This window comes from Capra hircus, chromosome 3 (genome assembly GCF_001704415.2).
Source record: "Capra hircus breed San Clemente chromosome 3, ASM170441v1, whole genome shotgun sequence".
In the NCBI taxonomy this organism is placed as follows: Eukaryota; Metazoa; Chordata; class Mammalia; order Artiodactyla; family Bovidae; genus Capra; species Capra hircus.
This window is the reverse complement of record NC_030810.1, coordinates 66938332-66963346: the sequence shown is the minus strand read 5'-3', so window position 1 is coordinate 66963346 and position 25015 is coordinate 66938332. Positions and strand designations below refer to the sequence as shown.

General features: G+C 41.9%; 1 long non-coding RNA gene across 1 annotated transcript; it reads left to right on the top strand.

Moving 5' to 3' along the window:
* LOC102173804 lies at nucleotides 76–23179 on the top strand. Its single transcript, XR_001917833.1, has 4 exons — nucleotides 76–384; nucleotides 3175–3353; nucleotides 5735–5913; nucleotides 22888–23179. It is a non-coding gene; the product is annotated as an uncharacterized LOC102173804 (long non-coding RNA).

The window sequence follows — 25015 nt, the reverse complement described above, 5'->3', positions numbered from 1 at the left end:
CTCCAGCGCCGCCCCGCGAGCGGCCCGGCCAGCGGCAGCCAGCGCCGCCCAGCGCCCGGCCCCGGGGTCGCCGCGCCGCCCGCCCGTCGGCTCCGCGGTGCCAGCCCCGCTGTGACGCAGGCCGCCGGGCCCGGGAACTTCCTCCCCGCGGAGACCACCCCGCGCCCGGGCCGCCCGCCGGGGACAGCCGCCGGCCGCCGAGGACTTCCTTCAGGGCGCCCAGGAAGATCTCCCGCCGCTTGCCGGTGGAGCCGCTCCGGCCTCTGGAACGCCCACCTGGCGGCCAGTGCCTGAGGAATGGACCGGGGCCGCTACCTTCCCCATCCCTAACCCGAGGCTGCCCTGCGCCGGGCGGCCGCGCCACAGTCGCGGCTCCACCCCGGGGTAAGTTGGAGGGGAGCCGCTACCACTAAAAATAGCCCTTCTGGGCACTCCTTGGAAGGACTGGGGAGGATGGAGATAATCCTTCCTCACTATCCTGCTCCCCTCACAGATGAGCAGAAGGGCGGGAGGGGGTGGTGGGGCACACTGAGAGAGACAGAGAACAAAGACAAAAACCAGTGTTCCTGGACCATAAAGCCCAGGAGCCGTTCCCTTGACACCTGAGCTTGCTGTCCGCTAGGAACCTCCTTGTTCCCGCATCCTGACAACCTGGCGCCAGGTTCTGGGGGACTGAAATCGAATGCTTCGCCTGCAATTTCGTACTGTGCATGGAGTTGATCTTTCTCGTCAAAACCACCTGTTGTTTAAAGAGTATGGGGGAGGGGGTTTCTTTCTCCCCCCCACCCCCCCGTCTTAAATAGACCTAAACCATGCTTTTCTTCTCCACCTTTCTCTACCCAATTTCAGGATGAAAAGCGAACTCTGCCTTATTGAAAGCTGAGTCACCTGTACACAAAATCTCCCCAGTGGAAAAATGTATAGACAAGATTACTAAGTAATATAAGATCTTCTGGAATGCCTTACCAATATGAGTTTTTCTCAGAGCACCAACAATTAAACTATTGCTTTGTCTTGGCATTCAGGAAAAGAGGGGTGTTGCCAACAGAGCAATTCATAGACAGCTAATCTTTTTTTTTTTTTTGCTAGTTGGTTTGTTCTTACACCCCAAACCTTAAGAAAGCAGGCGTCTCTCCTTTTACCCCATTTTTATCTCCAAGTCAAAATTAAAATTTGTCAAATGTTGATTTCTTAGTCTTAACTGATTCTTCCATGCTCCTCTGGCAAATTCCTACACTTTTTCCAATTCCAGTACTGTTGTTGGGTGTCTTTCACAGAAGAAAACCTTCAACCCTCTTAGTCTTTAGGAGGTGACCCTAACACTAGCCTTAATTAACCCAGTGAACAACACTTAATTCTAAAGTGGGGCCTTCTTCCTAGATAGCAGGTGGGAAAATTCCTGGAAGTTTCCTAGAGAAAAGACAAAGGCTGACTAGCAATTTGCTAAAAAAAATTAAAAAAAAAATTGTGAGTACCTTGCAGGCCACCAGGTATTAGCTGAGTTAACTAGTTAACTCAGTTAAGTTAAATACCTTACCTGGATTTAAACAGCGATATGAGCACTAAGGGCACAAATATCCTGCGGAGGGCTTTGTTCTCCCGAGGCTTTCTGCCTGCACCTCTATCCTCCTTATGCTACTAGTACCCTAAACTCAAGCTTAGTCCTCCCTGAAATGCTGCCTCACTGCCCAGTGTCAAGGAATCACAATCCTAGACTTTGGACTGAAGTGAACCAGGAAGAAATTCCTGCTTTTCCTGTGTAAATGTAAGGAAATTACTGTTACTTCCCCCCACCCCATCAACAATGTGACTATAGTACTATAGGGTGCTGTGAGAATTAAATAACACACTTAAATCACCAAGAACAGGGCCAAACACTTTATAAGTCCTTGGTAAATGGTAGCTGTGGTATTTACTACAACTCATTGCTGAGACAGTAAAGAATCCACCTGCAATGCAGGAGACATGGGTTCAATCCCTGGGTTGGGAAGTTTCCCTAGAGGAGGACATGGCAACCCACTCCAGTATTTTCACCTGGAGAATCCCCACGGACAGAGGAGCCTGGTGGGCTACAGTCCATGGGGTAGCAAAGAGTGAGCGGCTTGCACTATTGCTTGGAGAACAAAAGGACCAGAAACAGCGGTGAAGCTTGCAGATGGACTTGAGTCCCTGCAAGTTGAGTCCCTCCCCACTCCACCCCATTAATTGCAATACCTTTGTCTACTCTGCCTGCTTCTAGTAGGATGAGCTGGACAGTTCTGTGTGTAGTCTGCTGATTTCCATGCACCCTGAAGTCTGAGAGGCACTAGTCTGAAACTCATTATATTGTACTGCTTAGGTCTCCTTTTCTTATCTTACAGAACGTAAGCCTTAAGTCTATAGTCACCTCACTTCAGTCAACTTAACTGAAATCAACACACACACTTATCAAGCCCTCTGTAAAACACTAGGTGAATTAGCCATCAGCCAGCTTCTGTGATTGCTGGACCCTGTGGGTCTCAAAGAAGGATTACGTTTATTCCCTGATTTTCAGGTGTTCACAGTTCATGGGAGAGGGAATCTGGCATGCACTTGACTCAGTATAAACCATTTTGAACTAAATGTGGTTGAAGTTCAGAGAAAAGAGAGGGCCCTGTGGGCCAGGGCTACCATTTTGATCTTTCATTTAATATTCAGTTCTTTAGGCCAAAGTTTGGCATTCCAGATGGGCTTCCAGGGTGAGTTCCATATAGTTACAAGTTAACCATATACTGGTTGACAATAGGGAACAGAATTAGATCTTTCTGGGCAACTCATGACCATGGTACAAAATTTGGAATGATGTAGTGTGTGCATGCTAAGTTGCTTCAATTGTGTTTGACTCTTTGTGACCCCCACAGACTGTAGCCCACCAGGTTCCTCTGTCCATGGGATTCTCCAGGTGAGAATACTGGAGTGGGTTGCTATTTCCTGCTCCAGGGGATCTTTCCAAGCCTGGGATCAAACTCATGTCTCATGTCTCCTGCATTGGCAGGTGGAGGCTTTACCTCTAGTGCCACCTGGGAAGCCTGGAATGATGTATATCTGGGCTCAAATCCTGAATCTGCCATTCACCAGCTATGTGACCGTGAGTTTCTTAATTTTTGAACCCCATTCTGCATATCTTTATTGGAAGAATAATACCTTCTTTTTAAGGTTCCAGTGGACATCAGTTTGAGTGAACTCCGGGAGTTGGTGATGGACAGGGAGGCCTGGCGTGCTGCAATTCATGGGATCGCAAAGAGTCGGACACGACTGAGCGACTGAACTGAACTGAACTGAACTGAGCCTTAGAAAGAAAATATGCAATTGCCATGGTAGATTGTATGGAAATGGTGATTATATTACATTATCTTGTTATTAGCTACAATAAAAAGCAGCCTGAGCTATCTCATTCCTTGAAAGCATGTTTCAAAAGTCACCTTCTCTGTAGAGCTCTGCAGGCTCCGGGCAAGCGTAATTCTCTCTTCCTTGTGCTCCCATAGAACTTATTTCTGAATCTCTGTTTCACTGTCGCATGCTGCCATTTATCTCTTTACGTTTTGCTTCTCTACTGTTTCTTTATTCGCTTTTATATCAATACTAGCAGAGAGCCTGGCAATAAATTTTGAAAGAACAAGTTTAAAAATATTTCCATTTCCTGTACTGGTTCTTTTACTATAATTTGTATTAAACTGCATGGACTGAGGAGCTTGGTAGGCTGCAGTCCATGGGGTCGCTACTAGTCGGACACGACTGAGTGACTTCACTTTCACTTTTCACTTTCATGCATTGGAGAAGGAAATGGCAACCCACTCCAGTGTTCTTGCCTGGAGAATCCCAGGGACGGGGGAGCCTGGTGGGCTGCCGTCTATGGGGTCGCACAGAGTCAGACAAGACTTAGCAGCAGCAGCAGCAGTCTAAAACCTCAACCCTTTTGTATATACTAAAATGATGTGTTATGTACACGTATCTGCTTAAACCTTGATTTTTCAATGCTGGGCACATTCTTTAAGATCAACCTGCTATGCTTGTGTGTTTTGTATGGGATGTCAGTTGATCCTGCCCAGTAATAGTGAAAGTAAAATCTGAATTCTAAACCCAAACCACCAGCAGAACTTTACCCAGCATTCTCTGCCCACCCTCTGCACATCTGCTCAGCAGACCTCTTCTGAGCTTTGTGGGAAGGATCCTGAACTAACAGGAAACTTGGTTGTTTTTAAGTTTCAGCTGTTAACATTGTTGCAATCATTAGCACTTTCTGAGTTAATAGCTGGAAGACAAAACCCATCTTTAGCTACAGTTTTTAAATTCTTGACTGTATGCCAATAAAAATGCTCAGACAAGAGAAACCTTCCCTAGAAAATGTCCTGTGAGCAGGAAGTTGCCCAAGAGGTAATGTGGTCAAATGTGGTCTTGATCCTAAAATGGCAGTAGAATTGTGCCATAGGCGAGGGTAGTGTTGCTGAGGATTTAAAATAGGATTCTAGAAAAGTTTGGGTCAGATTCTTCTAAAATCATAATTTAGACATCTTCCTCAAAACACATGCATGTGTGTGCACATGCAAACACAATAGGTAAGTGTTTGGTCCCACTAACTTGTGAGATATTCTTTGGAAATAATGGTGTAATAAGCACTTACAAAGTACATGCTAATGTGCTAAGTACTAGCTTTATATTAATATTTCTATGTATTATATCATTTAGTTGCTGTCCCCAGCTAGTAGGCAGTGTTATTTTCCCTTATTGATAGAGAGGCAGATTGTAGTCAAGTAACTAGCCAAAGGCCACATATTAACTAGCCAAAGGCCATATGACCAATGAATGGAAGTGTTAGGATCTGGACCCAGGCGAGCCTAATTTCAGAGTTCTCAGGCTTAACCACTGTTCAATCACATGGGAAAGGAATATGTATTTTTAAATTGACTCCATCAAGTATCTCCAGTAAGGTTTATGATGTACTTTTCCAATACTTTTTGAAATTGCATTGATTTGTGCTTTTCCCAGTAGCATACTCATATCCTAAATGTGCCTTCCTGGGATGATTTTACAGCTTGCTCTTTAATTGAGAAGCATTTTATGATTGAAAACAAACTTAATGAAAGAGCATGAAGTGTCTGTGGTTCTGAGCTTAGGCGATATGAAATATACCAGGCAGCCTCATTCTTGGAATTTTTATTTTTATACAGACAATGATAAATAGCTTTCACATGATGACATGTAGTATAAGTTTTAAGTAAAAATGAGTTTGATAGTCTCAGGAGTGACTTTTTTGGTATCCAAATGTAACTGCTATAACTGCACTACTAAATAATATTTGCTTGCTACTACTTTTTAATCATATACATACAGCCACTGATCTAAGAACTTTACCTGTATTAACGCGTTAATTAAATCCACAAATGACTGGCTCTAGCCGTGAAATAAATTATTCTAAAGATAATGAAACACTGTTAAGAGGGTTAGAACTTTCTTATTTATTAAACAAGCTACATTAGGATTTACCTCCTAAGGGAGGTAACTCATTGTTTTTCCCAGGACTAAACATTTTTACACTTTTCTTTACACCATATCGTATTATGCTTGTAGAATGTACCCTAGAACATCTCAGATCACACTTTACCATCAACTTGCCTCAAATTTCAGTGACATCAGCCCTGACAAAGCACCTGATTTCAGGCCTGAAGAATTGCTTCTTTCCTCAGACTAAAATGCTGCTCTTCTCTGTCTCTCTGAGGCATGAATATCCATGGCTCAAGACACCTTATCTGGGTAGTGAAATTGCAGATGCTCTTGTTACATAAACATGACTCTGTCTTTGGAAAAGTATCATGGACGGTGCTTTGTTCACTCAGAAAATGCTACAGCCATGCCTGGATGCTGTCTTCTTAAAGCTGCCACCTCTACTGACACAAGGTACATTTTCTTGAGACTTTTTGGAGTCCATTTATTAATTTCCTAAATTTACTCACATTGTTTACCTCTCTGGAGAAAGAAACAAGAAAGCCTGGTTTGCCTTCTCAGTAACAGTGGTAAGATCTTTGGTGATCATGTTTATTGCTAGTAATATTTATCCTCCCTAGATTTCAGGAAGTAATGGATATAGTCACCAACATATAATCAAAGATGCAGGAAGGCATTCTTTGTTGTTATCTATGGGAAATATGTCTAGAGTGGGGTAGACCAGTCAGGCAGTTTCTTCCCAAAGCACCTGTGTCTTCCACCATCCATTGCCACTGAGATAAAGCCTTTCCTGTACTGAGGCATTTCCAAGTAGCATTTTGTAGAATTACCCTTTGAGTACCCTGAGAAATAGGGGTCTTTGGGGCCACTGGGAGAATACTCTATTGGGGAGCCACTGGGGAACACTCTGTTCCTCTTGAGGATTCACAGTGAATATTAACATGCTAAGGGCTCTGAGAAGTCCTGCTCTAAAAATACTTGTTGACTTTGCTGAACTTCAGTTCAGTTCAGTTGCTCAGTCGTGTCTGACTCTTTGCGACCCCATGAACGCCAGGCCTCCCTGTGCATCACCAACTCCCGGAGTCCACCCAAACCCATGTCCATTGAGTCGGTGATGCCATCCAAACATCTCGTCCTCTGTCGTCCCCTTCTCCTTCTGCCCTCAATCTTTCCCAGCATCAGAGTCTTTTCCAGTGAGTCAGCTCTTTACATCAGGTGGCCAAAGTATTGGAGTTTCAGCTTCAGCATCAGTCCTACCAATGAACACCCCAGACTGATTTCCTTTTGGATGGACTGGTTGGATCTCCTTGCAGTCCAAGGGACTCTCAAGAGTCTTCTCTAACACCATAGTTCAAAAGCATCAATTCTTCTGCACTCAGCTTTCTTTACAGTCCAACTCTCACATGCATACATGACTACTGTAAAAAACCATAGCCTTGACTAGACGGACTTTGTTGACAAAGTAATGTCTCTGCTTTTTAATATGCTATCTAGGTTGGTCATAACTTTCCTTCCAAGGAGTAAGCATCTTTTAATTTCATGGCTGCAATCACCGTCTGCAGTGATTTTTCTCTAATTTTATTTACCTTGAACAATTTCCTTCGTCATATCTATCAACATTCCAAGAAGAATAAAATCTCTCAGAATAGAATGTTTGAATTGTTATTCTAGAGTTAAAGACTTCAGAACCTTCATAAGATTCTCCCCCCTTGGGAAGAGAAGGGAATTATAGGCCCTATTAACTATTAATTTAATGAATGCCTGCAAAGATAAGCCCTCCTGGCAGATGCGATCTGCAGGCATTTTCCTTACAAATAGCCATAATAGAGTACCTGTCATCTTTAATAGGATAAGGAGCCCCCATTCTCATTGGTTATAGTGTGGCCTTGTTCCTTTACACTGGGGAATATTCCCTTGCTTTTACATGTTTGTGTTAGCCTTTAGTTTCTTTCTATGGCCTTCCCTGGTGGCTCAGACAGTTAAGAATTTGCCTGCAATGCAGGAGATCCAGGTTCCACTCCTGGGTTGGGAAGACCCCCTGGAGGAGGAAATGACAATCCAGTATTCTTACCTGCAGAATCCAATGGACAGAGGAGCCTGGCAGGCTGCAGTCCATAGGATTGCAAAAGAGTTAGACATGACTGAGCAACCTACACATTCCATGCACTTGAAGGGATAGCACAGAATAATTTACCAATTATTGGACAGGAGACAACTGTCCATGCCTCTATAATATTTCTGCACATCTTGTGAGCAAGACACTGACTGCCCTTTCTTCCAGACTAGATTTTCAAAGACATTTGTATAGTGAACAGTTTTGACAGTAGTGATAATGCCTCCCTCTGGAGCAAAGGGCAAGCACAGTGACTGCTCAGTATAATAATATTATAATGTCTCTCTCCAGAGCAAAAGACAGGCAGACACACTCATTATAAAGGGTTCACACTACCTAAGATCATGGCTCCTCTTCTGCAACACAACCTGCTGTTAGTATGTTGAAGCTCAGGGAATAGACACACAAAAAATGCTGATATTCTGGCTACAGCTATTGCTGTAAGAAATGAACTTTTCCCCATCTCTGATCCAGGAGTTTAATGTCTTCTACCAGCATCCAAGAAACTGGGGCAGGCTGACTTTTTTTAGCTTGCAAATAATAACATCTCCAGCCTTTTACAGTCCTTGACAGTAACTGGCTTTTTCTTCCCTATGAATTGAACATGGGTGGAATAATTCATGACCTTAGGTGGTCTCCCTCCCTGTTATTGTGAACACACTCTCCTATGAATGCTTCTCTAGGCCTGTTATAACATTTAGAGCTGTCCATCCCTGTTTTTGAGAACATTCAATAGAAGGCTGATAGAAATGATGTGCTCTGATTATGAGCTATCAAAGAAAGGCACCATGAATTTCTCAACAGCATGTTAACATTTCATTAGAATGACTATAAAATATCTTATGTTCTAGCTTATTATTTTAAAGGAATTTAAAAATTAATTCTCAGTGCAAAGAAATTTACCATATTACAGTAAAGAATAGATATGTGTGTGTGTGTGTGTGTGTGTGTACTTCTGAGTTAACTTCACTAATTGCTTCCAAAAGTAGTGTAAATAAAGGAAAACTCTGGAGTTTAAATAGATAAATTGTTTCACGCAGCTAAAGGGAGGATCATTTTACAATAACATGAAAATAACAGTGATCACATTTAAGAAACTGAAAACATCCAGATTTCTTGAATGTCAACGATATTCTTCAGCTTGTAAGATACTCCTGACAACAACAGTCTATTTACATCTAATCTGATGTCACTTCTTCATGTTGATTTCATTGACTAAACCAGAACTCAAACTTTATGTGTTCTATAATAATGCTTTTGATCAGTTGCTTTGAAATGAACGTTTTCTGATCAAAAGAGTTTCAGGGACTGTAGAATACAACAATAATTGATTTGTGAGCAACCTAGCCTGGAATTTTAAAGAGGTTGTCTGATAATTTGCTACAGTGATTTGAATGCTACAAATAGGGTAGTATCAGTACATTAACATTTGTTGAGTGCTCTCAGCCAGGCAGGGCTTAAAGCATTTTACATTTACTGTTTCATTTAATCCATGTACCGACAGTATGAGGCAGGTACTATCACTGTCCCCATTTCACAGACAGGGAACTTGAAGGCACAGGTAAGCAATGTGTCTTGCCCCAGGATACATGTACTCAGTTGTTTCCGACTCTTTGTAGCCCCATGGACTGTAGCCACCAGCGTCCTCTGCCCGTGGAATTCTCCAAGCAAGAATACTGGAGTGGGTTGCCATTTCATTCTCCAGGGAATCTTCCTGACCCAGGGCTGGAACCCATGTCTCTTGGCGTCTCCTGCATTAGCAGGTGAATTCTTTACCTCTAGTGTCACCTGGGAAAGTGGCAGAACCAGAAATGGAATCAGGGTACCTGACCCCAAAGCCTGAACTCTTACTGCAGTCTTGTATCTTTTTCTGCCTTATAATGTCAGAATTTTTCAAACTTCTAGAAAATGTGATTTTTTTTTCTGGACTGCTTAAGGGAAATAAACATCAATTTCTTTGTTTCTTTGTAGCTTTATCTCTAGAATATCTTCCCAGATATAATGTTTTATTCTTCATCTCTCCATAATGAATACATTTCAGGACCATTTAACGATGAATTACATCCATCATCAGCCCACAGTGACTGAGAAGGGAGATAATGTGTGGCTCATTTTGAGTAGGGAGATACTCCAGTTAAGCCACTTTGAAATGTTCCATTTCAATGCATGTCAAATTCCTGACACAAGATGCATTTAAAAAATATTTTAATGATCTAAAACAAATATACAATAGATGTTGCATGTTTATCTTACAGTCTGTATCCAGTGAAGGAGGTATAAAAGTAACAATATTTTTTAAAGTTACCAGTTCTTTACTTGGGCAAGCTTTAATTTTTGATTATCAGGAGTGGTATTACCAGCCTACAAGTCACCCAGAGTTGCCACAGTCCCCATATGGGCACATTGTGACTGTGTCTAGGCTAACAATCACATTACATCACAGTGCTTTTCTTCAAATCAGACTGGAGACTTATCCGAGTGAATCTTCCCAAAGAGCATGGAGGTGGACAATAGTAGGGGACTTCTGAGTGTTTTAAGGAGAAAGGAATTTTAAAAATTTTGGCTGGCTACTTAGAATGATGAGATCATTTAATGCACCGCATTTATAGATTTCTGGCCAGTCTCTAAAATTCCAAAACTATTTCTGAAAATTAGTGATAGGAAAGTTTCCTATAAAACCCTCTGCAATGTTAGATCTGCTCAGTATCTGATTAATGAAGACAAATGGTACAGCACAGATTTCAGTTGCAAGAACAAGATGCCCTTCTGCATCCCCTGCCACCATTTTCACAAGAAAATACAGGAGTCATCATGGGCTTTGCTGAACAACTTTTGTGGAGATTGGTCGGTATTTTTCTTTTTCTGTCAAGGACTGGAAGAAGCTTCTTCTCAAATCTGGAGTGAATCTAGAGGTCTAAGAGAAGTGAGTTGATGGTTCACAAACCTCCTTGGGAACTTCCCAGGTGTGATCTGAAACTGAAGCCCATACCCAGAAGTCAGAGAGAGAAGGAACAAAGAAGCAGACCACTCCAGATTGGTAGGTGGCAGGCTTCATAAGGGGATTTTCTATAAGGCTTACATTGGACAGATGCAGGACAAGTAGATTTCTGCATCTGGCCACCAGAATCTTAAAAGTCTAAATGGAGTCCTCAACTAGGTTCGGTTGTATGCAATCTAGTCTCATCACTAGATTATTGTCTCAAGGCTTCATCCTTGAGAACAGCAGTTTTTTTTTTTTTTTTTTTTTCTTTTGGCTGTACTTAGTGGTATGTGGAATCTTAGTTCCCCCAACCAGGGATCAAGCCTGCACTTCTGCAGTGGAAGCATGGGGTCTTAACCGCTGGACCTCCAGGGAAGTCCTCTTGGGCCAGCTTCTGGGAGTGGGGGAAGCAAACAGAACACATAGTCCAAGGACAGGAGAGGAGGTAGGGTACCTCCAACTGCTTGGGTCCAGTTTGCAGGTCAAACCAGTTGTCATGACTTTTTCGATGATCTCCCCCAACATAAGTAGGGTTCCATCTTCTGATTTCTGCAAGGCCTCAAATAGCTGGGCAGAAGTGGTGTAATTCCTCAATGAAAAGGATCTGGATTTATCTGCATTTTAGCCTGCATTGCATGTTTTTCTAATATGATACCTGAATGCCCAGGGACCCAGTTTTTGTCCAAATCACCTTCATAAGTGTTGCAGTCGTTTCCCTGAGGGGCACTCTCACCCCATGGGCACATGCCTTCATTGGCTTTGTGGCTACTACCACTTTGACTTTGTGCAGGTCTTCACACTACCTTCTGCCTTCTCTCATTTGTTTTCTCATCTCTCTACTCTCTTCCAAATCCCATCAGTCTCTAAATGTCCTATCCAAATTCTCTCTCCATAAAGTTTTTTTAAAAAACAACTTTCTTTTTTATAAATGCTTATAGAAATGAATCTTTAGCTGTGCGAAATTGGATAAGTTGCTTAACCTCTGAACTTCAGTTTCTCCATAGTTTAATGGGGATAAATTATAGTACTAATATCTACTTTACAGTGTGACTGTGATGATTAGCACAGTACCAGACACATTGTAAACATGCAGTAAATGTTAATTTTTATTAATATTCAACAGCTAATTACATCTTCTTTTTTTTGACACTTTAGATTTTTTTCTGTTTCCCACCTAGCTGAAGTTCAAAAACTACTTGTTCACTTAATTATTTTAATATAATGTCAAAGAAGCCTTTTCTCCAAATATTTTTAAGCATATTGACAAACATGAAGAGTTGCCAGTTGCCAATTTTCTTAAAGTCAACATCTAATAGCTTATATATAATTTAAAAATTTTAAAGTAAACATTAGGACTGCAAGGAGATCCAGCTAGTCAATCTTAAAGGAGATCAACCCTGAATATTCATAGGAAGGGCTGATGCTAAAGCTCCAACACTTTGCCAACCTGAAGTGAAGAGCCAACTCACTGGAAAAGACCCTCATGATGGGAAAGACTGAGGGCAAAAGGAGAAGGAGGAGGCAAAGGATGAGATGGTTAGATAGCATCACCGACTCAATGGACATGAATTTGAGCAAAATCAGGGAGATAGTAAAGGACAGGGGAGCCTGGTGTGCTGCAGTCCATGCAGTCTCAAAGAGTTGGACATGACTTAGCAAATGAAAAATAACAACAAAATGAATGCTTATTGCCTGAGCAAACTATATATCATTTTTATGATTTCATTTCTATTTCTATACATTAAAATAATCATCATTTCTCTTTGCTCCTAAATTTAAATCTGTTAAATTACTTTATTTGAAAAATTCTTATCTAAAATATCTGTCATATTCCAGAACTTCTACAGGTATGAGTAATTCACTATCTTAATAATTAGTGTGAGAAAAACATACACACAGAATTCTGAAATATTACTTTTATTGTTTACTGAAATCTGTGTACAGGAAGAAATAGCTAGTTTTTAATGCAACAATATTACAGTTTCTCTTTTATACATAATTTATTCAGGGATGCATCATGAATCTTTGATCTAAAGGAGAGAGAGGGTCTTGAACTTAGAAGTGAAGAAATTTCAAAAGCCTGCTTGAAAGATGAAAACTGACTACATTCATTTTAAAACAGAAATAAGTGTTTCATTTGAAGACAAGGGGAGTCCCCATTTTTTGTTCAGAAGAATGAATGGGAATATGGCATTAATGATGAGGACAGGGTTCCTGAAATTTATTCAAGAGGTAAAGCATTAAGATCCCTAATGTTAGTTGAATTTTTCAATGTTTAGAATACAAAGTTCTGTTAATCACAGAGGAGCTACTTTGTCAATATTACTTGGATACCTTTAGAAGGTATTTTGACTCTTCAAGTAGTTCTGATTTCTCAGTCCATTGGGTAGTCTCTTGTAATGGAAAAAAAACTTTAAATGGTCAGTTGAAAGCTTCCTTCAAAATCTCTCTCAACGCCTCCCTTTGCATTTCCTCTTCTGCTCCCCTAGTTTAGCTCTCACCACTTTGTGGCTACACAGCAGCCACTGCCTCTTTCTCAGTCTTCCCCATTTTAGCTTCAGCCAGACCACCCTCCACATAGTTGCCCAATTTATTGTCCAAATACTACTCTCAGCATGTATTGTGAATGGCTGGCCATAGTCGTTTCTCAATACATGATGACTTCAACTTATTTCAAATCTCTCTCCACTGCCCCAAGGAAAAAGCTTAAACTCAAAACCCGGATGGTCTGTAATGTGATATAATGAAGAATATATCTGATGTTTGTCCATTCCTGGGACAAAGGTCCTAAAACCTTTGGAATCTCCTGAATGATGAAGTGTCTCTGTTAAGTTAGAGAATTGACTCACCTGGGCCTCTTGATAGTTTCAGGATGAAGGATGGACATCAGCAGGAACAACCATGTGATTAGAGTGTTGGACCCTTAGGCCAGCCTGACCTCTGGGATTGGGGTACTTGGAGATTGAGTTCAATCATGAGGCCAATGAGTTAATCAGTTGTGCCTATGTAATGAAACCCCAGTAAAAACCCTGGACATGGGCTCAGTGGAGCTTCCTGGTTAATGAACTCATAGATGTGCCTGGAGAGTAACATGCCCTGACTCCATGAGGGGAGGGCGCTGAAGCTCTGGCTTCTCTCCTGGACCTCATTTCATGCATCTCATTTGGCTGCTCTTGGTTGTATCCAATATAGTTGTAAGTCTAGTACTTGAGCTCTGTAAGTCTTTCTAGTGAATTTTTCAAGTTGTTATATTGTTTATTGTGCTCATGCTCAGTCATGTCTGACTCTTTGCAACCTCATGGACTATAGCCTGCCAGGCTCCTCTGTCCATGGGATTTTTTAGGCAAGAATTCTGGAGTGGGTTGCCATTTCCTCCCCCAGGGATCAAAGCCACATCTCTTGTGTCTCTTGCATTGCAGTTGGATTCTTGACCCACTGAGCCACTGGGAAAGTCTGGAACCCCCAAATTTGTAGCTAGTTGGGCAGAAGAGTGGGTGGTCTGGGGACCTCCCAAGACTCATGTCTAGCATCTGAAGTGAAGACAGTCATGTGGACGACTTCGCCTTTAACCTGCGGAGCCTGTGTCAACCTTGGGTAGCCAGTGTTAGAACTGGGGTAGGGGTAGAAACAGACCTGGCAGTATTGAGAAGCTATTACGGGAAATCTGCAGAAATAGATCAAGTCACCAGAGCATGATTTTGTATAGCAGAGCTGTGATGGAAAGATTGATTTACTGAAAGCCTCCCCAGGACCACAGAATGATAACACTGCATGTGTCCTCTAATCTTGATTACGTGGAACCTGTAAGGTTGGCCTCACGGTAAGGAATCACACCTGTGAGTCATTTAAAGACAAGAGGAGTTAAAATATTTTGACCAGCCTAGGGGAAGGCACTTGGAATGAATTGTGATCTATAGTCTTAATTCCACAAGGACTTACCAGTGGTTTATTTTGGCAGAAGATGACACAGTGTCCTTTTCCACTTAATGTCTCTGAGAAACATTCCACCTAGGCAAGACAACCAAGCCTGGCTGATGTGTTGCCAGTGGGATAATATGTACAAGGATTTGAAATCCTCTGTTCTATGCATTGCCGGGGGTAATTCTGAGAAGAATTGAACTGCTAGTGCTGGTAATAATGGTTATGGGAGGAGTGAGGGGATTGCCTATTTACTGCTCACCAAGCTATCTGTTTCCAATTTTGGCAATAAAACATAGCAACAGAGGGAAAGAAGAGAGAAGCCACAGGCACTGAGCACCTATTGCCTACCAGGCTCAGTATGAGTGTTTTTACTTAAGTTAGTTTATTTCATTCTGGTAACCTCACTGAGGAAGAGGTATTGTCATCACCACTTTAGAGACACTCAAACTATGACTCTGAGTTACCTGAGGTCTCCCAGACAGTAAGTTAGTAAGCTGTCTGGATCCAAATTTAAACTCTACTCTCAACTTTACTGCTGAGTTTCCAGCTTTGGGCCTCACCCTGGCATGCCTGAATTACCTTACGGGTTAGGAAAGCATAAAAAAGTTATTTTTTTTCACCCTCAGCTTGCCTGATGGTTGAGGGAGAGTGGTGGTGTGGTTTGATCAATCCTGAACTTAAGCTACGGCTTTCCAGGTTGGTTCAGTGGTAAGGAACCCACCTGCCAATACTTCCTGATCTGTGGGTCAAGAAGATCCTTTGGAGAAAGACAAGGCAACCCACTGCAGTTTTCTTGCATGGAAAATCCCATGGATAGAGGAATCTGGCAGGCTAAAGTCCATGGGGTCACAAAGAGTTGGATACGATTTATCAACTAAACAGCAACTTAGGCTAAGGTAAGCACCTGAGCCAGTTTTCCCAAAGAAGATAAAAGACTCCACTGGCAAGACAACACTGAAATCTTTCTGCAGCCTTTTCTCTGAACATTCTCTCTTTTAGGCAAATTGGTGCTATTTCTGGGGCAGGCAGGAGCAAGCAATCATCACAGCCTTCTAGAGACATCCTTGGTGTAGCTGCCCAGGGCCCCCTTGCTGTTTTGAGGCCACTCCTCCCTCTTCCCCAAATTACCACTGCCTGCTTGTGAGTAGTCAGCAGTCAGTCTGCAAACAAGAGTCCTGGAGGGGGCATCCCCTGGTCCACCAGAAGACCTGCTAGCGGGCTCAGCACTTGCCGAAACCATGCTGGAAGGATGAGGCCAGAGGCCTGTTCAGTGTCTCTTTGTCATTACTAAGAGGCCCTTCCTGTGTCGTTGGCCTGGGATCCAGCACTGAAGGGCCCGGAGTAGAGTGTCCAGTCCCCTGGAGGCAGGAGGCTCATAGGAGTTGGATAAGACACACTGGTCTTCGTGGTGTCACTTGGCTACCAGCAGGGTGGGCCACCTAGGACTACACCCCACCCCCACCCCTCTGCCTGCCCAAAATGTTGAACAGACTGGAGGGAAACTTAGGAGGCAGAGTGCAGCCACTCCGAGACAGCACCTCGAGCTGAACAGTCTCCCTCCCTCTTAGTTTCCTAAGGTTTTGGAGCAGTTGATTTCCCATGGAAACAAGCAGAAATCTGTTTTAATCATCGGGCATTTTTAGTTTCCTAATTTGTATGGGAACCTGGAGATACTGACATATGGTACATTCATCGTCCCGGAAAGCTACAGCTGAAAGAAAAATAGTTAAAGCCAGTCTTAAAACTGGAACGTTTCTTCATATGCCTTCAAATGACTTTCCTTAAGCAGAGTCTGTCAACAGTGCTGCCAAAAGACTTGGTTCTGTTTCAGCTCAGCCCTTCTAGTAGGATTTGCATTTGAACCTTGGTGAGTGCCTCCCCCACAGTATAGCCCAGCCAGCCAGCTCTTATGGTTGGATGGGGAGTCCCCCCTCTCAGCTGCTAAATCAGATTTTTAAAAATATAATTTTATGTATTTAATTTTTGGCTGTGCAGGGTCTTCGTTGCTGCTGGGTTTTTCTCTAGTGGCAACTCTCTTGTGGTGCACGGGCTTTTCATGGTGGTGGCTTGTCTTGCTAGCAGAGCATGGGCTCTCGGGCACGTGGGCTTCACTAGCTGTGACTCATGGGCTTCGTTGCTCCACAGCATGTGGGATCTTCCTGGATCAGGGATTGAACCTATGTCTCCTGCATTGGCAGGCAGATTCTTTGCCACTGAGTCACCAGGGAAGCCCCGAACAAGGTTGAGAGAGTGCAATGAGCTCTGGCTGAGTTCTAATCCTGAACCTTGCACACACTAGTCCTGTGATCTTGGGCTAAAACTGAGCTTCTCTCTGCTTCATATCCTCCTCTGAGGATTTCATTCAATCATTTAACAAATATTTATGGAACATCTACTTTGTGGCAGGCATTGTTTTAAGAACTGGGAAGATAGCAGTGAATAAAATAAGGTCTCCACCTTTGTGGAGTTTAGATTCTCTTGGAGGGATATAAACACTAAAGCAAATGAGTAGAAGGTAAAATATGCTGGTGATAAAGGTTATGGAGCAAAATAAAGCAGGGGAAGGGAGTAATTGGGAAGGGCAATTACAAATTTAAAATATGTGGGTCATGGAAGAACTCACTGAAAAGGAGGCAGCTGAGGAAAGGCTTGAAGGAGGTGTGAGAATGAGCCACATGGATATCCGGTATCTAAGGAAGAGCATTTGGGTGGAGGCCTTGAAATGGGAGATTACCTGCTGTTGTTGAGGAATAGCAAGAAGTCCAGTCCCTGCCCCTCCACCTCCTGAAGCCCCCAGTGCTTTGTTAGAGCAGCTCAAATAGACTACAGTTCTGGTGGGAGGATAAAGCAGTTCTGGTGGCAAAAGGAAGGGATTTTCCTCTCTTGCTTTGTATTTTTGTGAGCCTGGCATGTGACTGCAGAAACATGGTGTCAGTCAGGCTCAGATATTGCTTGTTCTTTTGCTTTATATAGCAAGCAGTTATGCAGTTGCTATTCCCGTACATGTTGAAAATAGGATCTCAAACTGTCTTTATGGCATAACCACTTGGAACAGCATACTGCCCTGCAAGTCCCCTGCTTCACCTGTTCTCAGCGCCCGCAGGTAGAAACACAGCTTCTGCTTGTGCGGGTGGTCATCCTAATAGCTGCACCTTAAAATATTATCTTTCTCAGATTTTATATTAAACATTTCTATGATGGGGGAGTTCCCTAGTCGTTCAGTGGTTAGGACACCAAACTTCCACTGCTGGGGGCATGGGTTCCAGTCCTGGTTGGGGAACTAAGATCCTGCAAGCCATATGGCAGGGCCCCCCAAAAAAGTCTGTAATTGAAAAGCATAAAATGCTGGAGGTGGAGGAGCGGCACAAAAAATTTATGGCAGGAGACCTTCTAGGAAGATCTAGGAAATGGCATACATAGGAAATAAAAACAAGGAAAACTATCTTAAAAACCATAGGACTCTTTTAAGTTACAGAATAAATGGGACCTTAACATATTTCAGTGTATAAAAATGACTTCCTGTACTTTTGCTGACTTGCACTTATTTCTAACTTACAAAATTCCTCCTTGACTCCAAGATGTTAATGTTGGTATTTAGTGAGAATGAATACTTATAAGAAATTCCATTCTAAGCACTTAAATATATGAATTCATTTAATCCTTATAATAGTCCAATGCCCCTTGTCATAACCTACAACAGGTTTGACCTATAAAAACAAATAAAAATGCCAGAATAAAATGCTGGTTACCAGAGGACTATTGGTAGGGGTATAAGATTGATAGTGTTTAAGGGTACCAACTTGTAATGAGTAATTATAAGTAATTGAGATCTAATGTACAGTCTAATATAGATGATAATACTATAAGTATGTAATGTGATAAATATCACCTTAAATTTATACAGTGTTACCTGTCAAACTTATCCAATAAAAAAGAAACATTAAAAACCCTTTAGTAGGTTTGAATCTCAGCTCTGTCACTTGCTAATTAGGAAACTCTGTGAGACTCAACTTTCTACTATGTAAAATATGAGTAATAATGACTCAGTTCACAAGAATGTTGTGAAATTAACTTGATGTAGTGTGTGAAATATGCACATAACAGTGCGTGACACAGTGAGCTCTCCATTAACATTACTCCTATTACTGGTGACAAATGGTTTCTTTGTACACCTTGAGGTGAGAGGTTATAGATGTTCTACAGCAAAGAGGCCACAGAATTAAAGTCTCTTCTTATAGCCTTTAATAGGCTATTATTAGACAGTAGTTTTCAGCTTCAAAAACCACAATTTCCCCTATCCATATATTAGAAAGTTTTGGAGTTTATGCTAACCTTCAGGGCATTGGAGAACTCTTTCTAGAATATCCAAATCAAGAAAGTATTCCCATATCACTGATGTTTTTTAAGTAATTTAAAAAGTTATTACATGCACATGATGCAAAATTAAAAGAAAATACAGAAAGATATGCAGAGAAAAGGGTCTACAGTGTTACCTTTTTTGTGTATGTATCCACCAGAGATATTGTGAATATCCAAGCTTATACACTCTCTTTAAAATATTCAATCAGCATATATATTTAATAAAGTCTATTGTTTTTACTGAGATACAGTATTGATAAGTATTTCCCCGAGTACAGTAGATGCTGACTTTGTTGGTGATCATCTCACCAAAAGCCCTGGAGAGTCTGTCAATCAGGTGAAAGAAGTGAGCAGGGATAATCCAAGAGCTCCAGGAAGGAGGGTGAAGCTGGGGAGTGGCCCTGGCTGACAGATGTGACCCTCAGAATTTTAAATGTACTGCCTTATTGACTTTTCCCAACCAGGTGGTCTCTCCCATTTTGCATATGAGAAAATGGAGGTGTGGAAAGGTTAAGTGACTTGATCAAGGTAACATAGAAAGTCGGTGAAGCAGGCTTCAAACTTAAGTTTGGCTGGTTTTAAAGCCCTAAGCCCAAGGACTTCCAACCTATGGGCAGGACAGATGGATCAGGTTCCCAGGAAAGTAGGAGGAGCTGGATTGCCACTTGTTTTAAATGTGGTGGGGGTGGGGATGGGGAGGAGGTGAAATATGAAAAACCTAACAATTATAACAGAAAAACAATACACGATAGGTGGAGACCATAGTCAACAACCCTTTTCTGCCTCAGCATCTCTTCAGACATGTGAACATTAAATGCTCACAGAGATCAGCACTAACTCACACAGCTAATGTGTAATGGTGATGTTTCATTGGGGAAGACAGATGGTTTAGCCTCAGTGCTCCCTTAGTCTGTCCCAGAACCCTTACTTCAGAGGCTGAATGGAAATCAGTTATCATCACTTGAGCACATAATCAAGACTTTTGTAAATGAAAACTTCTGGAAAAAAAATTAGATGGTGGTGGTGTTGTCTTGGACTGTTGGGACTGCTGTCAAAATATCACAGATTGGGTGGCTTAAACAACAGCCATGACTTTCTCACAGTTCCAGAGGCTGGAAGTCCAAGGTCAACATTCAGTTCTTGATGAGGGCCCTCTTCCTGGCTTGTAGACAGATGAATTAAGATGGGGAGGGGAGGATACAAAACTAATACATAGAAATCACTTGCATTCCTATATACCAACAATGAAAAATCACAAAGAGAAATTAAGGAATCAATCCCATTCACTATTGCAACAAAAAAGAATAAAATATCTAGGAATAAATCTACCTAAGGAGACAAAAGAATAGTATAGAGAAAATGATAAGATACTGATAAAAGAAATCAAAGGTGACATAAACAGATGGAGAGGTATTCCATGCTCCTGGGTAGGAAGAATCAATATTGTGAAAATGACTGTCCTACCAAATGTAATCTACAGATTCAATGTGATCCTTGTCAAATTACCAATGATACTTTTTACAGAACTAGACAAAAAAATTTCACAAATTTCACAAAATTTCACAATTCATATGGAAACACAAAAGACCCTGAATAGTCAAAGCAGTCTTGAGAAAGAAGAATGGAGCTGGTCCTTCATTCTTCAGGAAGGACATTCTCCTGAAGGACATCCTTCAGGAAGTCAACCTTCCTGACTTCAGATTATACTACAAAGCTACAGGCATCAAGACAGTATGGTACTGGCATAAAAACAGAAATATAGACCAATGGAACAAGATAGAAAGCCCAGAAACCTTATTTTTTACAAAAGAGGCAAGAATATACAATGGGGCAAAGACAGCCTCTTCAATATATGGTGCTGGGAAAACTGGACAGCTACATGTAAAAGAATGAAATTAGAACACTTCCTAACACCATACACAAAGATAAGCTCAAAATGTATTCAAGACCTAAATGTAAGACCAGAAACTATAAAATTCTTAGAGAAAAATATAGGCAGAATTCTCGATGACTCAAAGCAAGATCCTCTATGACCCACCACCTAGGGTAATAGAAATAAAAACAAAAGTAAACAAGTGGGACCTGATTAAACTTAAAAGCTTTCTCACAGCAAAGGAAACTATAAGCAAGATGAAAAGACAGCCCTCAGAATGGGAGGAAATAATAGCAAATGAAACAACTGACAAAGGATTAATTTCCAAAATATACAAGCAGCTCATACAACTCAATACCAGAAAAATAACCCAATCAAAAAGTGGGGAAAAGACCTCAACAGACATTTCTTCAAAGAAGACATATAGACAGCTAACAAGCACATGAAAAGATGCTCAACATTGCTCACTATTAGAGAAATGCAAATCAAAACTGCAATGAGATATCACCTCACATTAGTCAGAATGGCCCTCATCAAAAGTCTACAAGCAATAAATGCTGGAGAGGGTGTGGAGAAAAGGGAACGCTCTTGCACTATTGGTGAGAATGTAAATTGATACAGCCACTATGGAAGATGACATGGAGATTTTTTTTAAAACTAGGAATAAAACCACCATATGACCCAGCAATCCCACTCCTAGGCATACACCCTCAGGAAACTAAAATTGAAAAAGACAAACGTACCCCAGTGTTCACTGCAGAAATGTTTACAATAGCTAGAACACGGAAGAAACCTAGATGTCCATTGACAGATGAATGGGTAAAGAAGTTGTGGTACATATACACAATGGAATATTACTCAGCCACATAAAGGAACACATTTGAGTCAGTTCTAATGAGGTGGATGAACACAGAGCCTATTATACAGAGTGAAGTAAGTCAGAAAGAGAAAGATAAGTATCGTATACTAATGCATAATACTAATGGAATCTAGAAAGATGATGCCAAAGAATTTATTTGCAGGGCAGCAATGGAGAAACCAGAGAAGGCAATGGCACCCCACTCCAGTATTCTTGCCTGGAAAATCCCATGGATGGAGGAGCCTGGTGGGCTGCAGTCCATGGGATCGCTAAGAGTTGGACACGACTGAGAGTCTTCACTTTCATTTCTCACTTTCATGCATTGGAGAAGGATATGGCAACCCACTCCAGTGTTCTTGTCTGGAGAATCCCAGGGATGGGGGAGCCTGGTGGGCTGCCGTCTACAGGGTTGCACAGAGTCGGACACGAATGAAGCGACTTAGTAGCAGCAGCAGCAATGGAGAAACAGACAAAGAAAACAGACTTATGGACATGGGGAAAGGGAAGGAGAGGGTGAGATGTATGGAGAGAGTAACATGGAAACTTACATTACCATATATAAAATAGAGAGCCAGTGGGAGTTTGCTGTATGTCCCTGGGAACTCAAACTGGGGCTCTGTATCAACCTAGAGGAGTAGGATGGGAGGGAGATGGGAGGGAGGTTCAAGAGGGAGGGGATATATGTATACCTATGGCTGATTCATGTTGAGGTTTGATAGGAAACAACAAAATTCTGTAAAGCAATTACACATCAATTAAAAAATTAATTAAAAAAAAAGAGAGACGGGGAGTGGGAGAGAAGAGAGAGCTTCAGGCTCTCCTTATAAGGACACTAATCCTATCCTATAGGCTTCACCCTCATGACCTCACCTAAATCTAATTATTGCCCAAGGCCCCACCTCCTAACATGATCACATTGGGAGTTAGGGTTTCAACATATACATTTTGGGGAGACATTTACATTCAGCCCATAATATTAACAATGACAAAATAATGCTAATGCTAAACACTTAGAGTTTGACAGTTGGCAAATGTATTTCACATAAACCAGCTCATTTGCACCTCACAAGTTAGTTTTGATACCAAACAGGGTGCTACGGGGGCTCCTGGACACAAAGCCTTTCTGTGTCCCCCATTTCTTTGATTATAGGAAATAACTTTTATTCAGCCTCCATGACCTTCCTGAGTCCCAGTGGGCAGATTCAAGCCGTTGTTAATTAGGGAAGGGAGGGTAGTCGAGACTAGGGATAAACAGTCAAGAGAAACAAGGTCCTGTTTCCCCATCAACGGATACACACAACAATATCTGAGCTGTTTTGCAGATACTGAAACCCCTCCAGGTGGACGAAGTTACAATTAACCTTGGTATGCTGCCCACAAGCATGTAGACCCCAGAGCGATTGAAACCTGAAGGCTGATGATGCAGACTCCTCCTTACCTCACCACCAACACATCAGAAGAGTGTCCATGAGCTGATCACAAGCCCTCTTTGAAGCATTACTATAAAACTTCTCACTGTCCTTTCCATGTGGGGGACACATAGTTTTCTGAGGCAGGCATCTGCTGTATTCCCCTTTGCCTGGCAAAGTAATAAAACTATCTTTCTCTACTTCACTCTTGTCTCTGAGATTTGATTCAGCACCAGCGTGCAGAGAAGTTGAGCTTTTGGCATCAGTTTTTATATTCCTTCTTTTATGGTGAGGAAGCTGAGTTGAGGATTCAGTAATTTCCCCAAGGCCACACAACTAGTAAGCGGCAGCGGCAGGGTGCAAATTCAGGTCTAATTCCAAATCCCGTGTTCTTTCAGCTGCCTGAGAAATCAGCCCAATCTGCCCGAGGATTAACAACAGCGACGATGAAGTAGGAACAACTGATGTTTATCTAGTGCCCGACTAAGTGTCACTCAGGCGTCCCTGGTGGTTCAGATGGTAAAGAGTCCGCCTGCAATACAGGAGAACTGGTTTGATCCCAAGGTCGGGAAGATCTCCTGGAGAAGGGAATGGCTACCCACTCCAGTTTTCTTTCCTGGGATATCCCATGGACAGAGGAGCCTGGAGGCTACAGTCCACAGGGTTGCGAAGAGTCAGACATGACTGAGCAACTAACACACACACACACACACACACACACACACACACACACACTTGTCATTCTCTTTGACAGCGTTATCTACCAGGGCAGGTACAATTATTCTATTTTACATCCCTGAGAAAATCTAAAATTATCAGGACTGAGTCACTTTCCAGGAGCACACAGCTACGACATGACAGAAAAAGTATTTGAACCAGGTCTGGTTGAACCTAAAGATTGTGTTCTTATTAAATGCTTTGCACTAGTGGCCTTTGAAATGCTCTTTGAAAAACAGTATGTAAGAGGAAATATTCTGTTAGACATATTTATGGAGATTTTAGTCAGAAATGAATTTATTGCCCTTTAAAGGCATTAGAGTCCTACAATGTCCTCTATTGAAAGTCCTATTTTTTAGGCACTGCACAGGGAGGACAGATGTTTCTTTATGCTCTGAAAGGTCCACTCTATGTCACTGACCATAATGAGATTGTATCTTGTTCTGAATGTTTCAGAAAAGTGGCATCGGACAGACCACTCCAAATGAAAGCCAAATCAAAGGAGGGACTGCATAGATTTGATGAAAACAACAACAGGATGTTAGTCAGTGGTTTAGGCGGAAACTTTTCACTGTGAAGTTCATCCTGAACCACACAGACATTTTCAGAGGCGCTCTACCATAAGATTCAGCCTAAAGACAGAGAAATGCATTTATGTCTGATGGAGACTTATGGGATGGGGTTGGGGGAGGTCCCACAGGTCAGAGTAGTGCTTGCTGAACCTTCTTTCATTATGATACAGAATTAAAGGTAGAATAAATGCCCTAAGGCGGTAGAGAGCAAGTGAAAGCTTTGCTGTGACTTGAGTGTGGCTATTTAGATAAACAGATGATTTCTGTGAATTCAACAGTCATGCTTTAGTGCCTGAGCATATTTTAACTGCCCATTTGGGAAGAATGATTAGACCTTTAAGATAATACTTAAGATCATATTTCACAGTCTTTGTTGTGTTTTGGAGTCACGATTGCAACCTGTGAAAGTTTTTCAGGGCCGTACACAAGTACACTTATGTTTTGACCACACTGATCCCCAGATTAGGAAAGCATTTGCATTCCAGAGAGAATCAGAGCCTGAAACTGCCTTTATAGTCACATACCTCAATGCTCCTCATTTTACTGAAGAGGAAACTGAAGTAGGCATAGTCAGTGTTAGTGACAGGCTGGAGTCACTTAACAAGCTAGGAGAATGTTCCCTGAAGACCTAAAGGATGTTAGTTCAAGACGGTGTTTGCAGATTTGGTTGAGTTTCTGCATAGTGTCTAAGAATACAAACTTTGAAATCAGATCTGGATTCTAAGCCAGATTTGTTTACCAGCGGTATGAGT